The 14,004-nt window shown below is 42.8% G+C and overlaps 1 non-coding gene across 1 annotated transcript; it reads right to left on the bottom strand.

The window, feature by feature from the left end:
* Positions 1 to 13,702: 13,702 nt before the first annotated feature.
* Positions 13,703 to 13,775, bottom strand: TRNAK-CUU (transfer RNA lysine (anticodon CUU)). Its single transcript has one exon. It is a non-coding gene; the product is annotated as a tRNA-Lys (tRNA).
* Positions 13,776 to 14,004: the final 229 nt, after the last annotated feature.

The following is a 14,004-nucleotide window of genomic DNA, read 5'->3' as shown; positions in this document are numbered from 1 at the left end:
TGGATGTGCATCCTGCTCCTGGATCTTAGAGCAGCACTAATTTTTACTTTACATTTCAACAGCTGAAAGTGGAAAAGAAAAAACTTTGCATTTCTGTCTTCAGTGTGGTGGCGGCATCCCTCGGAAAAATTGTCCCTGTTCTCTTGATCTTTGAAGTGTGTATACGTGCTGGAATTCAGACTTTGTGCATGAAAAATGAAATTATCTCTGCAAAATCTAAAGCAATAACATTAGTATTTACATTAAGCATTAGTATTTACATTAAGCATTAGTTAATGATTTAAATAAGTAATGAGCCTAAAATAAAACTGTTAAATCTCTCTAAGATGTGCTTGGTTTTGGAGCTGTAAATGTCTGTGCACCTTGTAAGGAGCAGGGAACATAAGGAAGCAATATAAAAATTGAGAAAGCTGTTGGATCACAGTTAGGAGCCTTATGCTGTATATCGTAAATTATGCCATATAACAGGATACTTAAACTCCATTTTCCTCTGACTTCAGAGATATTCTTTCCACAGTTCTGCTGGAGAGTACTTGAGACACTCACATGCTAAAATGAGGGTGCTGCAAGCTCACCTTTCTCACCTTGGGAAGTAGGTGAGCAAATATTATTCATGATTCTCTGTAACATCTGTAGTGTGTAACCAATAATAACACTCCAAAAAGAAAGGATTTTGTGAGAAACTATGCTCACTTTTAAAAGGTTTATTAAACCTTAACAAAATACAACAAAAGACTGAATAAGGAGAAGGAGCAGCACTGGTAGCCTCTGTCACCACCAGCCACATGCTTGTCTACAAAAACGGATGTTCTGCTTTTTATACCCTTGGCCTCTCCCAAAGTCTTGTCAGTCACCTTCTTCTCTGCCATCTATTGGTAGAGATCACTTTCTTACAACTTGATTGGAGGTCAGGTGTTGCCATGCTGTGCCTCCTAGTAATGAGCCTGCCCTCCCCCAAATTAGGTGTTGCTATGCCACACCTTTTAGTAACGAGCCTGCCCACCCCCAAATGCCCGACCAGTGACAACCATACAAGAGGGAAGGGAAAGAGGACTATGGGGAGAACATACAAAAATAACATAACTATACCTCTATAAAACTTCTCTTAACATGAACATAATATTCATCCCTTAATTATGAGAGCGAACTATCTCATTACTCATCTCTAACATTTCAAAACAGAGAAAGAAAAGGGAGGGGAAGGGGAAGGGAAAGGGAAAAGGAAAAGGAAAGGGAAAGGATCCCAAATGGTGAAGGGAATGGAATGCTGCCGAGGTTCTTGCAGGAGTAATTTGTTCCATGCTTATTTATGCCTGCAAACCCCCAGCTCATAAACCAATGTTTTACTAAAGAATCTGATAAGCATTAAATTCCAGTAGTTTTTACTAAATAATATTGACCCCACAGATTGCCTGTGAATGTCAATTAAAAAGCTCACAATGTGATTCTGCTGAGAAATTCCTCACCACGACCCAAGCACAGAGGATGGCGCATCTAAATAGAGGATCCATCAGCCTTTTATGCTGCCAGGCATTGTCACTGTGCACTTAATATACAATCTAATCTCTATACATTAAAATTGCTTCAGAAACTTTAACACACACTTCTGCTACACTGGGATTTTAAAATCTGTTTTTTAATTTGGAATATCTGATATAGTCAAAAATTTATGTACCTTTTATTGCTTTCATTAATTGGCCGATGAGTCCAGTGGGGATTGGTGATGAAAGGAAGGAAAGAATTCACAGCAGGAGGTTGTGGTTCAGGGCACAGCTCCTGATCTTTACATGGCTGAGACTGCAAAAATTACCAATTTTTAATTATATCACTATCATGTTATTTTTGTAATCACAACATGGGTCAGAGTTTAATATCAATATTCTTTCTTAATCAGTTTGATTCCATGACAATGCAATATTATACTTAGTTTAACTGTCCGTGATGCCTTTGAGTGAGCCATGGAAACAGAATAATCATAAATAAGGTTATTTTTAATACAATATTTTTCGTGTCTTTTCTCCCTCCCTTCCCAAAGGACAGTCTCTGTCATCCAACTCAATGAGCTGCAAAGATCCACTGGAAAATGTTAGTAAAAATTTATTCCCTTTGGGGATCCTTTTCTGGTGGCTGATGGCAGAAAAACCTTGTATTTACTAAACCACATTTCCAGACACCAGCTTGTGTTTTGAGATCCAAGAAATGATGGATGGAGCCATTTGTCTTTATAATAGAAGCTCTCTAAGCAGGGAAAACCAGGAAGGAGTTACCAGCCCAAATTCCATTTAGACTCATGTGTTGGTAAACAATTATAGGGTTCAACAGACATTTTAATTAATATAATCACATACTAAAAACATACTATAAGAAAAAAAATAAAAAATCATTGAATCAAAGAGCTGTTTGTTTGTTTGATCTTCTGATTTCTATTTCACAGAATACAGCTGGGTTAGAAAATCCTTTCGGGTTATCAAGTCCAAGCTATTTGTTAATAGGGATGAGCAATAAGTTATCAGGACAAAACTCCTTTTGTGGCCCTGTGTCTTGGATTATGTAATCTAAAAATGTGTATTCTATTTCATCTGTTGAAAGCTGTTTTTTGGTAGATGTTTTATCCTTCTAACTCCAGGGGGAAGGGGGTGGATGTCTTCTGATAATGGCCCAGCCATAAAAACCAGATGGGGCAGTGTTTCTTATCTCTTTCAATCCCTCCATCCTCCAGGAGGACATCTTCTGATAATGGACCATTAGGCCCCACCAGTGACATGACACATTCCATCATCCCACTGTGAGATGCTCCACCCAGTGGGGGAGGAGCCAGCTGTTCCTACCTAGATAAAAACTGGGACTGAAGGACGCAAGGTACCTGGTTTTTCCACTGGATTTTGGAGGAAGACCGGAACCATCTTGTCACCACTGGATTTTCTACAGGACCATCTCTACTCCACAGAACCACATCTGTTACTCCAGGAGGATTTATGTGGACTGCTTACAACACTCTGACCAACAGGGTGCCAGGTCATATCCCTGACTCTGTCAGGGTTTTTTCCCAGATTTTGTTTGCTTCCTTGCTCTCACCGAGACACACAAAGCAGCCACACGCAGACAAGAGGTTTCGCAGAGCAGAGGTTCCTCTGATCTGGCTCAAAGCTGAGTCAGGGCGGAGAGAGCCTCTTTGTTTTATTTCTTACTTTTTATACATTTGTGGGTCTGGCCAAAGATTGGCTTCTGGGGTTTTTCACCTTTCAGCCAAGTGGCTAAACCAACTGTCAGTTACAATTGTTTTCAGGTTAGAAATATGCAAACAAAGGACAGAGAATGAAAAACAAAGGATTTGTTTATGTTACATCTGTGGGAAAAAGGTAGAAAACTGTTCTTATATTCTAGAGTAACTAAAAAGATCTGACTCCATTTATGAAAATTCAAAAGGCTATAAAAAACTCAGAAAAAACAGGGTAACACCTTGCTTGTTTTTTTGTACTACTACATTTGTATTTTCTTTTTTTTAATATTCTTAGTAAAGAACTGTTACTCCTATTCCCATCTCTTTGCCTGAAAGCCCCTAATTGCAAAATTATAATAATTTGGAGGGAAGGGGGTTTACATTCTCCTTTCCAAGGGAGGTTCTAGCTTTCCTTGGCAGACAACTCTTTCAATGGCAGCAGGCAGAGATGGGAATGCCGCTGCTCACAGGGGGAAACTGATAATTCTAGAACTATGTAATGTGCTATGAAAATTAAACTTTTCCAGACTAATGAGGTGATATTTAAATTCTTAGAATTGGTGGCTGTGGAGCGGAAAGTAACCATATTCACCAAGAACCAACAGACCCAGTTGTGTTTAGTGCCTTCAGTGCTGCTTTCATTCTGTTCCTCTGCTATCAGTCTCTCAGAAGTCTGCTTCAATAACCCTCAGTGACACCCTCCTGTGTTAGCTGTGGGAGTAATTCTATTTAATTCCTGTCTTTGTGTTGTTGTTGAGAAACAGAGAAAAATGTTTTATCATGACAAATCTGATATTCTAAAATTTTCAGACAGAGACAGTGCTCAGAAGTTCATTTGATTTTTATTAAATTCAGCTGACAGGGGAATGAATGCTGCTACAATTAATGTTATAAATATTTGTCAGCCTGGGTGGAATAGAACTGCAGCACAGGTTCCCAGAACCCCGAATACCAGAGAATCAGTTTACCTATGTAATAAAATTTAGTTGAACTATGAAAATATACGTCGATTGGGTTTCTTTGTAGACATGTCGCTAGATCTGTTGAAATATCAGACCTAAACTTGATTGTTCTCATGCCATTACCGTTGCTGGAAATACTCACAGAAATAACTCTTATATGTAGGTCGTAGTTAAATCACTCTTCTCAGGGTTTTGTGAGTTCTGGACAGCACAAGGGCTCTCACATGCTTTGGTCATGAATGTTTTGGATGAAGCCTCATTTTCAGTATTGATCTAAACCCATGACTGTTTCAGTTCTTTACAGTCTTTTCCTTTACTTATTTACTTCTTTTTCTGTATTACAAAACACTGCTCTCTCCAACTTCTTCAACAGTTCTGTGTTATTCAATCCTACATCCCTTCCCACTAGGATTCCTTCCAAGTGTTACATTACTTAAAAAACCGAACATTTACAGGACTTTTGTCTTTATGCACTGCTGTGGGTTTGGCTGGCTGCTCATTGCCCCTGTTTGCAGTGCTGTGTGCAGGTGACAGTCTGGGTTTGCAGTGGGGGCTACAGGCTGTGGGTGGGCTGCCAGGGATTATTTGTTGGTGAGGACAAACTATCACAGGCTGGCACAGTCATAAGCTGATTCCCACTCAAATAAGCCCATTACCACCCTCTCACCCCAAAGCTTTAGGACAGTGATTTGCATATAGATTTGGGTATTCTGTGGTTGATTCTGATCACCCTTTGCAGCTTGCAGTGCCCTTTGTCACCAAAAGTGATATTGATCACACAGAAGGGAGTCTGCCAGTTAGAGAATCATGGCATCCCAGAATGGTTTGTGTTGGAAGAGACCTTAAAGATTGTTTAATTCCATCCCCTGCCACGGGCAGAGACACTTTCCACTAAAACAAGTTGGTCCAGGCTCCATCCCACCTGGCCTTGGGCACTTCCTCAACTTTTGTGCAATATCTGATATAAAGAAGTGATTCAGTCTCTCACTTCACCCAGTATAATGATGTCATCAATAACTAAATGTGGTATTTTATCATCTATCTAGGGATGGTAAATGGATTTTGGATTGTAAGATATCAAAGCTCCAAAGACAATGAAGTTTAGAACTTCCTCATGGTGTGAGGGGTTGATTGGTGATCCCAGGGCAACAATAGTGGACAAGGGTGAAGTGTGTCGCCAAAAAGTTTGTCACTATAAGAACATATCCATCAGATTGGAACACCATTAACCTGCGCAAGGAAGGATTTAGGAGCAGAGCTCAAAGTACATGGAAAAGCTTCTGAGCTGAACCAACACCTCCAAGCATCAGCAAGGTATTCATTATTTGGTGATTATTACTTCTGCATATTCATACAATATATTCCAACCATAAGTCTTTTCAGTGGCGCTGCTGCCTCTTCGTTTTCCCCACTTGCTTGGTTCAAGAAATGTCAATTTGTCAAATAGTGCAAATACATTCATTAATACATTAGAAAGCAGAGAAACAGTCTCATTTTCTTTGATATGAATAACAAACTTATTAGCTGCTGCAGCATGTTTATTTCCTGTTTAATAAAAAGCTGACACGCTGGACATTAGTATCTTAGGATGTACTCAGCTTAATTTGCGGATCAAAAATTTTGCATATCAAAATTAACATAATTATGTTAGAACAAACAGGATAGAAGACATTTAGATGAATTTAACTCTGTAAATTATTCCATCTTTACACTAATCCACTAACCCAGGCAGTTGCAGTATTTCTCATTGTGTGCCACACTCTGATAAACTAAATGCACCTTGGATATCTTTATTTGTTCTCACAGTCCTTCATCCATGGTTGTGATGACCAGCTCTAGGAATAAAATATCTTACAAAAAAAGAGGTGGGGTTTGTTTTTTTTGGTTTTTTTTTTGGGGGGGGGGGGGTGGTTTTTTTTGTTTTTGTTGGGGGTTTTTTGTTTGTTTGGTTTTGTTTTTGTGGGGTTTTTTGGTGGTTTTTTGTTTGGTTGGTTGGTTGGTTTTTGGGGTTTTTTGGGGGTTTGGTGTTTTTTTTTTTGTTGTTTGGTGGTGGTGGTTTTGGTGGGTTTTTTTTTTTGTTTGTTTTTGGTGTTTTTTGTTTTGTTTTTGTTTGTTTTTTTTTTTTTTTGTTTTGTTTTGTTTTTTAGTGCTTTACAGTATCTACATGCACACACAAACAACAGCTGGGCTACCAAAAGGGAAGGGTACATGTGCTTTCCTGAGGAGAGACATTCTGCCCTTACAGTTCTTGTAAGTTTATTTGATTTAATTATAAACCAACATTAGCTTGTTCCCATCTGCTCATTCATGTTTTTTTAGCATCTTATTTTGTTACAAAACTAAATTAAAACACATGGAAGTTATATTAAGACTGCCTAGGTAAAATCACAAAATTTAAGTTTTCACCATAACTTTTCAGCTGCACACATCTCCCTCTTTACTAAGCACAGAAAAAACAGAGAAAACCTCACTTTTATATCCACTGCAATTTAATGCTGAAATCCCAGTGCAGTTTTGTCACTTCATTTGTTTGGATTTTTCTTTCTGGAAAAGAAGGGAGGACTGGGCAGGTGGAAGCACCTGTGGAAGTTCATGACTGTCTGTCTTTGCTGCAGCTGTGTGTAAGAGTTTTATATAAGATCTTTTCTGAGACAGGTGTTTCCATCCAGCACCAAGAACCGCCTTCACAAGAGGCATTTCTGCTCTCCCCAGACTGCATGAGAGAAGAATATGCAATCATTTTACAAATTAATTCAGCAATCAGCTGGAGAACTTTGAACTGACACATACTTAAAATTTTTTTCACCCAATGCTGACATCTTTCAATTCAATCCTCCCATCCCAGAACTGAGAATATGAGAACAATGGGAGACCAAAAGGAGAAGTAGTTGCTTGGAAGGAAAAGTGCAGACAGAGGAACACTGGAACTATTTTCACTTTCTTCAAATTCACATATAAACCACATGTACTAGGTAATATTCTGATCTGTTCCTTCTTTCAGTGGAAACTTGTTTCAGGGAAAAAATCTAGTTTTCCTCCTAACTTTCCAGATATCATTTTTACAGAAGAAACTTCCTTTGTGACTATTGCCTGTTGCTGTGTGTTATTTGGTTTCGTATAGTATTTCATTTTTATATTGGGTTTTATAATGGTTTGTTCTGTACTTCCCTGTTCTCCTGGAAAATGTACTATCCCGAAGTTTGTCCCTGCCCTTCCCCCAGCCCATCTCCCACATTCTTCTCAGTCCCCTTCCTTGAATGTAATCCAACCCTGTTCCACTCCCACCTTATCCCTGACTGGGTATTAGCTCGTTCCCTCCCAGAGCTCCTTCCGTTGATATAAGCCGAAGCCACATGTGGTCAGGCTCTCTTGGTTTGGGTGGTGGGATGGGGTTAGTGACCCAGGCTAGGTCTGGGGCAAGACCACAGAAGAAAGACTGAAGCCTTGGTTTCACTCCCCGATCAAGTGCAGACCTCCTTCTGTGGCGGTACAAGAAGTGTTTTGTTAGGTTTTTTTATAAGAAGCTTATGTTATAGTTCATTTCACTGTATCCCGGTTCTGTAACCCTTTTGTGTGTTCTGTATAATAAGGTGTTTTGTGTCAGTACTCCCACCCCTCACCTATCCTGGACGATCCCCTCTGCCCCCCCATCCCCACTCTGGGGCAGCCTGTCTATCACTCCAGGAGCCCTCCCAGATTGCAAAATCTCAGGGAGAGGGCTTCAGGTGATAGGCCCCCTGGAGGGAATTCCTTTGGCTCTGGATTTTAGTGGTCCAGGGCTTGGGGGTGGGCACAGCTTGTTACCCCCTGAATTCCCTGATTTGTTATCCTGTTGTACCCCTCCTGGAACCCCTCCCCCACTTATAAGGTGGAGGAGGGAGATTCAAATTTTCTCCAGCTCTGCTCTCCTCTCTTGCTGGCTGGCCCCCTGGCCTGAGGTTTGGACCAGCTGCGGACTTCCCGCAGCTGGGCCTGAATAAACATCTTTTAACCTACAAAGCTGAGAGCCAGCCTTTTCTTGCTGCTGCCGCTGTCACGACACTATTTGGTCCGGCTGCTGCAGAGAAGCCGATCCAGCAGGTAAAGATAGCCTGCATGCCTATCCAAACTGGGAACTTCTGTGGCTGTGCTGACCAGAGCTAGCCGGAGGTCAGCTCCCGCCCGGTGCAGGGACAGAACCAGACACATCCTTCCTTTGCCGTCGATAGGGTCCTGCTCTCTCGTGCTAAGGGAAAGGTTGCCTTGCCTCAGCTGCCTCCTGGGTTTTAGGACCCTGAGGAAACTCCTTGTAAATGAGGCTTGTCTTGCTAGCCTGTGCAAAAGAGCCAGAGAGCTCCGTGGAAGAGACAAGCCACAATTGCCCAGCCTGACTTTTTATGCACTGGTGACCAGGATCCAGGGTGTGCAGAACTCTATGGTCTACCTTGGTCTTCAAGCATTACTACATACAATAAAAAAGACTCAAACTTCAGAGTCTTCAACTTAAGAAATCAATCCTTTGGCTTTTTATTATATTAAAAATGTGAAAGCAAACAGAGATGCCAAAAGGAATACCAGGGCTCTATTACTAGTCTCCTCTGTCCACAGTAAACTTGAATGTCTGTCCTTTTCAAGTTTCATTTTGTTCCACTCCAAGACAAGGAACAAAACCAAACCCTGTGCATTCTCCTCTGGTGCTCAAAACTTTTCACCTCCTGTGTGGCATCCTGACTTATCACAACTCCCAAATCCACAATGGGTTCTGTACCCCTTTGCTACAGTAAACATGCTCAGGAGATTCTGGAGGGAAGGAACAACCTCCTCCCCTTCATATATCAATTTTCCTAAAGGAAAGTAGCATATTTCTGAAAGAAAAGCAAACAAAACAGCAAACAAAACATAACCAAAACCCATTCTCCAAATAACCCCAACCAAACTTAAACCACAGCTCCCCCAATGATAATGTTCAACACAGTGACACTTGTAGAAGAGCTTCCCATAACTTTGAAACAGTAACAAGCCATGACATTTTCAAATATTCTGGCGCTTTTTTTTTTTTTTTTTTTTTTAATGAAGCAGCTTGTGGAGAATTCTATTTGACATATTCCAATATGGATATGTTCTAACAGAACTTTGATGCAGCTTTTAATCTGGTCTGCTGATCCTGGATCAAAAGATCTTTCTCTATTGGTCTCGGTGTCAAGACGTTCCTGAGAGCTCTGTATTTTACGACTTGTAAGCAGAACTGTGTTCTTTGGGATGTCACCCTGCATGGCTGGCAGGAGACATTCTCCAGAGGGCAGTGATCCTGCAGGGAACAGGGTGTCTACATCTAGGACCTGCCTTCCACCTGAGCCATGGGACGTGGTGGGTTGTGCTTGCCTCAGAAGCCAAAACATTCAGGTATGCACACCCACAGCACAGCAAATTAACTATATTTGCATCAAAATCTATCTACAATCCTATAGATTTTTTTCCTGATAAGAAAGAAAAAATAATCCTGGGACTGAACTATTTCTCAGACAGTAGATAATACCACTCTCATAGTGGCTGCTATTTATATCTTAGCTGACAAAATTCCGTTCAACAATTAAATCAGCTTTGACTTTGAGAGGCACCAAGTTGATGAGGGGACTGGAGCACCTCCCCTGTGGAGGAGCCAGCTGGGAGAGCCAGGGTTGCTCAGCCTGGAGAGGAGAAGCTTGTGTGGAGACCCCAGAGCTCCTTCCAGGGTCTGAGGGGCTGCAGGGAAACCAGAGAGGGACAATTCCTCAGGAACTGCAGTGACAAGACAGGGAGGGGATGGATTCAAGATTAATTTGGGTCAGATATTGGGAAGGAATTGTTCCCTGAGAGGGTGGAGAGGCCATGGCACAGGGTGCCCAGAGAAGCTGTGGCTGCCCCTGGATCCCTTGCAGTTGTCCAAGGCCAGGTTGGACGCTGGGGCTTGGAGCAGCCTGGGACAGTGGCAGGTGTCCCTGCCCATGGCAGGGGGGGGCACTGGATGGGATTTAAGGCCCCTTCCCACCCAAACCATTCCTTGATTCCATGATTCTCTATCCCATTATACGGCACTGTTGTGTTTACCTAAAAGAAGAAAAAAGAAACAAAACAATGCTGTCCCTGCTCAAACCAAGTATCTTAATTCCCTTTGTCAATTTGTTTATCTGGAAAGGATGATCCTGGTCAGTCTTCTTTCTGACTTGTTAATTTTAAAATACCTCATCTGTCTTGGGGGAAGCCAATTATTGGAATGATTTAAGAGCTATTTAATTAACTATGTGAGAATAGGCTGGTACTGCAAGGAACCCCTATGGATGCTTATTACATTTGTCTCCATATGGATGCATTTTCAACCCCTGGTTCCCTTTGTGTCCTCAGGAAGAGCCTCTCCTCGTTGGGAGTGTTTCTGATGTGCAGCATGTTGATGCCTATTTTAGATGCTGACATTTCTGAGAGCAGTTGGGGTAATATGCTTGTACTAACAAACCGAGCTGGAGAAAGATTAATATTTTCCTGGCAAAGGTCAGCCATGTGATAATGGCTGTTTGCTTCCTCAACACAACTTTTTAAGGAAGGTTACACTAAATTAACACAAGTCCTGTCTTCAATCCATTTTTGGCCACATGACATGTTTGCTCTTTGATAAACTGCTATAGTTCAATGTGCATTGTGCTCAGCTAGGAAAGAGCTGGAACAAAAAAGCTTTTCACGTGGACAGAATTAGATTCTTTGGTAATTTAGCCAAGGAATGATAAGTTTTATTTAGAAGAGGAGTCCCAAATGTGCAGGTCAAGGTAGGTGTTTGTAGCTTATGACTATCTCAGTGTGGAACATGAGGATAAATTGCTGGATATTAATACATTCAAGATAGAGATAGCTGAAAACTTTTTTTTTTTTTTCCTTAAATTTTAAAATACTTTGGGTTTTTCATGTCTGCCAAATTCTCACACCCTGTTATTCTTTTTATTTTTTCCAGTGAGGGCCCTGATTCAACAAAACCCCTTAACCATCTTCTTCACAAAAGGGCTCCAGTGACCCTGAAAATAAATCTACTGGGTTAATCCAGCAGTCCTTCTATACTGAACATCCTTTCCCAAACAGTGGTTGGGCAGAGGCACTCAGGAGAAGGCTGCAAGAACACTGAACCCATAGAAAGCTGCACCCTGGCAATCACTCTATTCACTTCTCTCCACTTACAGACTGTGGAAGGTTTTGCTTGACTAACAGCTATTCTGTCCACCTTGCCCCCCACACTTTTCAGGAAGGGGCAATGGGAAAATGCCCTATCCCTCCAGGCAATCCTTGAGGAAGACAGCAGCAGCAGGGAAGGTGTCCCTTGGCCCACATCAGGAGGAGCTGATTCATCAGGAAGCTGCTGAGAGCAGCGAACCCTCCATATCCAGCCTGGGGACATTGCTGTGGCTGCCACTCAGCCAGGAACTTGGACAGAACTCCAAGGGACCTGCTGGAACCAAAGCCCTTCAGCGTCACCCTCCACCAGCTCAGCAAAGACTGAGCATGCAACCCCAGCTCCCCCTTCTTCCACTCTCAGGTAGGAGCACCCAGGACACTGCCATTCAAAAGGACATTACATTCAAAAATCACAGAGGTGTCGTTTTCCCCACGAGATTAGACGGCCGCTGATGGCAAAAGTAAGAGTCTGCTCTCTGGCACCGGGTTGGGTTTTACAGCTTTTATTCTCATGTCCTGCTCTGCTTGCTGTAGACCTTTCCCAGTGACTCGCCGACGCCAGAGAGAGCTGGCTCCTCCCCCATCGTGGCTTTTTCTCTCAGGTGGCAGGGCCCAGAGGCACCACACAATCAGGGAGAAGTGGGAGAGAACAGAGGTTACATTTCAGTGTGGGGGATGGACACTGCTGGGCAAGGACAGATCACATGATACACAGAAAAAACATTACAAATCCGATGAAATATAAACCAAATTAATGCATTACAACATTTCCCCTTTTCTTATTAAATTAAGAAGAATGAAGGCTCAGTTTGTGGGAGATGCTCAGAGTTCGGACCTTGAGTACCTTTAAAGTTGCAAAAGAAAAATGATCTTTAGTGCAAACTGTTTAGAAAAACACTGTTAAGGAATAATGATAATTAGAAGGAGAAGGTTCGGCACTTTCTCCTCCTCCAGGCAGCACTGGCCACTTGTGGGGCCTCTGCATGTGGCTTTGCACTTTTAGGGATGAAAGGTTTCACCCACTTGGCTGGCACCCACTTGGGACCTGAGGGAGTGGACACGCAGGCGTACCCATGACCCCAGGTGATCAGATCATGAGGACTTTTTGTTTCTCTGGTCGCTGGATCCTTTACTATCATATCCGGTGACTTTTGCTGAAAGGCAGAACTGGTTAAAACAGGATTATTTAGTTTAACATTTACATTTTCTAGTTTCTTTGAAAAATCCCCTTTAGACCTTTGAGACCTCCTGCCCCCCATTGTCCCGAAAGTCCAGAAATTGCTTCTTTAAAGGGCATTGAGATGCCCAATGTCCAGCCTGATCGCACAGGAGACATGTTCTTCTCCTCTTGGGCGATGGCCATGGCACAGGTACAGGAAGCACGGTGTCTGCAGCAGCAGCTTTTTGTGGTGGCTTGACTCTGGAATTGTGGTTTTGATGAGCTTTTATGAAGGGAACCTTCCTGGCACACACTTGGAACATGTCATCCAAAGACGGAGCCAGTTCTATGGACAGGCTGAGGATAGCTGCCTTGCACTGTTTGTCTGCATCGGCCAGAGCCATCTCCTCCAGGACTTGTTCTTGGGCTCTTTCATTCTTAACCTGTAACTCGACAGCTCGGGTTAAATGCTCCACAACTGTTACCAAAGGTTCTGATGGTGTCCTAGGGTAACTTTATGATGCCTGTATCCCCAATCGTCTGTTCTGTTTGTGCTGTATATTGAGTCCTGTGCCTTTAAGACTGGTTCTGAGAGCAAGGAGAAGCGCGGAGTTTGTTTTGAGAAAACTACCTGACTCCTCCACATTCTTCTGCGGACGGCGTGTCCGGCGGAGGCTTGGAGAGACTGCAGGACAGAGATATTTTTTTTTTCTTTGCTTTTAGTTAGTTTCAGCTAGCTAGGGCAGAGAATTTCCCTGGACTGTTTTTTTCCTTTTTCTTGGAACTGTTTAAACCTGCTCTGGACTGAAAACCCAGGGGAGCACTGGGGGCTGCACCTGCGGCCCACCGGGGCCTGGACCTCGGCATTTTCCAGCAGCGCCGGAGGGACTGGGACTGAGGAGAGACTGAGAGAGAGAGAGCCACACCCACGGCAAGGACTTTCTCAGTTTGCCATCTCACTTCAGAAGGAGAGGTTTTATTGTTTCATACTATTCATTCTTTATACTTGTATGCACTTCATTTGTTTAGTAAAATAGTTTTTTCCACTTTTCTCCAAAGAGGGTTTTGGTTTTTTTTTTTTTCCGGACCGGTTGGAGGGAGGGGCCACGTGGGTTTGCTTCCTTAGAGGGATCCTATACAGGGGTTTTCTCCCAAATTTGTCCCAAACCAGGACATATTTCTAACTGGCGCCCAACGTGGGGCTCGAACCCACGACCCTGAGATTAAGAGTCTCATGCTCTACCGACTGAGCTAGCCGGGCAGAGAATTTCCCTGGACTGTTTTTTTCCTTTTTCTTGGAACTGTTTAAACCTGCTCTGGACTGAAAACCCAGGGGAGCACTGGGGGCTGCACCTGCGGCCCACCGGGGCCTGGACCTCGGCATTTTCCAGCAGCGCCGGAGGGACTGGGACTGAGGAGAGACTGAGAGAGAGAGAGCCACACCCACGGCAAGGACTTTCTCAGTTTGCCATCTCACTTCAGAAGGAGAG

The sequence above is a fragment of the Hirundo rustica genome, chromosome 11, assembly GCF_015227805.2.
Source record: "Hirundo rustica isolate bHirRus1 chromosome 11, bHirRus1.pri.v3, whole genome shotgun sequence".
Taxonomy (NCBI): domain Eukaryota; kingdom Metazoa; phylum Chordata; class Aves; order Passeriformes; family Hirundinidae; genus Hirundo; species Hirundo rustica.
The sequence above is the reverse complement of the archived record's forward strand: the minus strand, read 5'-3'. Positions and strand labels throughout refer to the sequence as shown.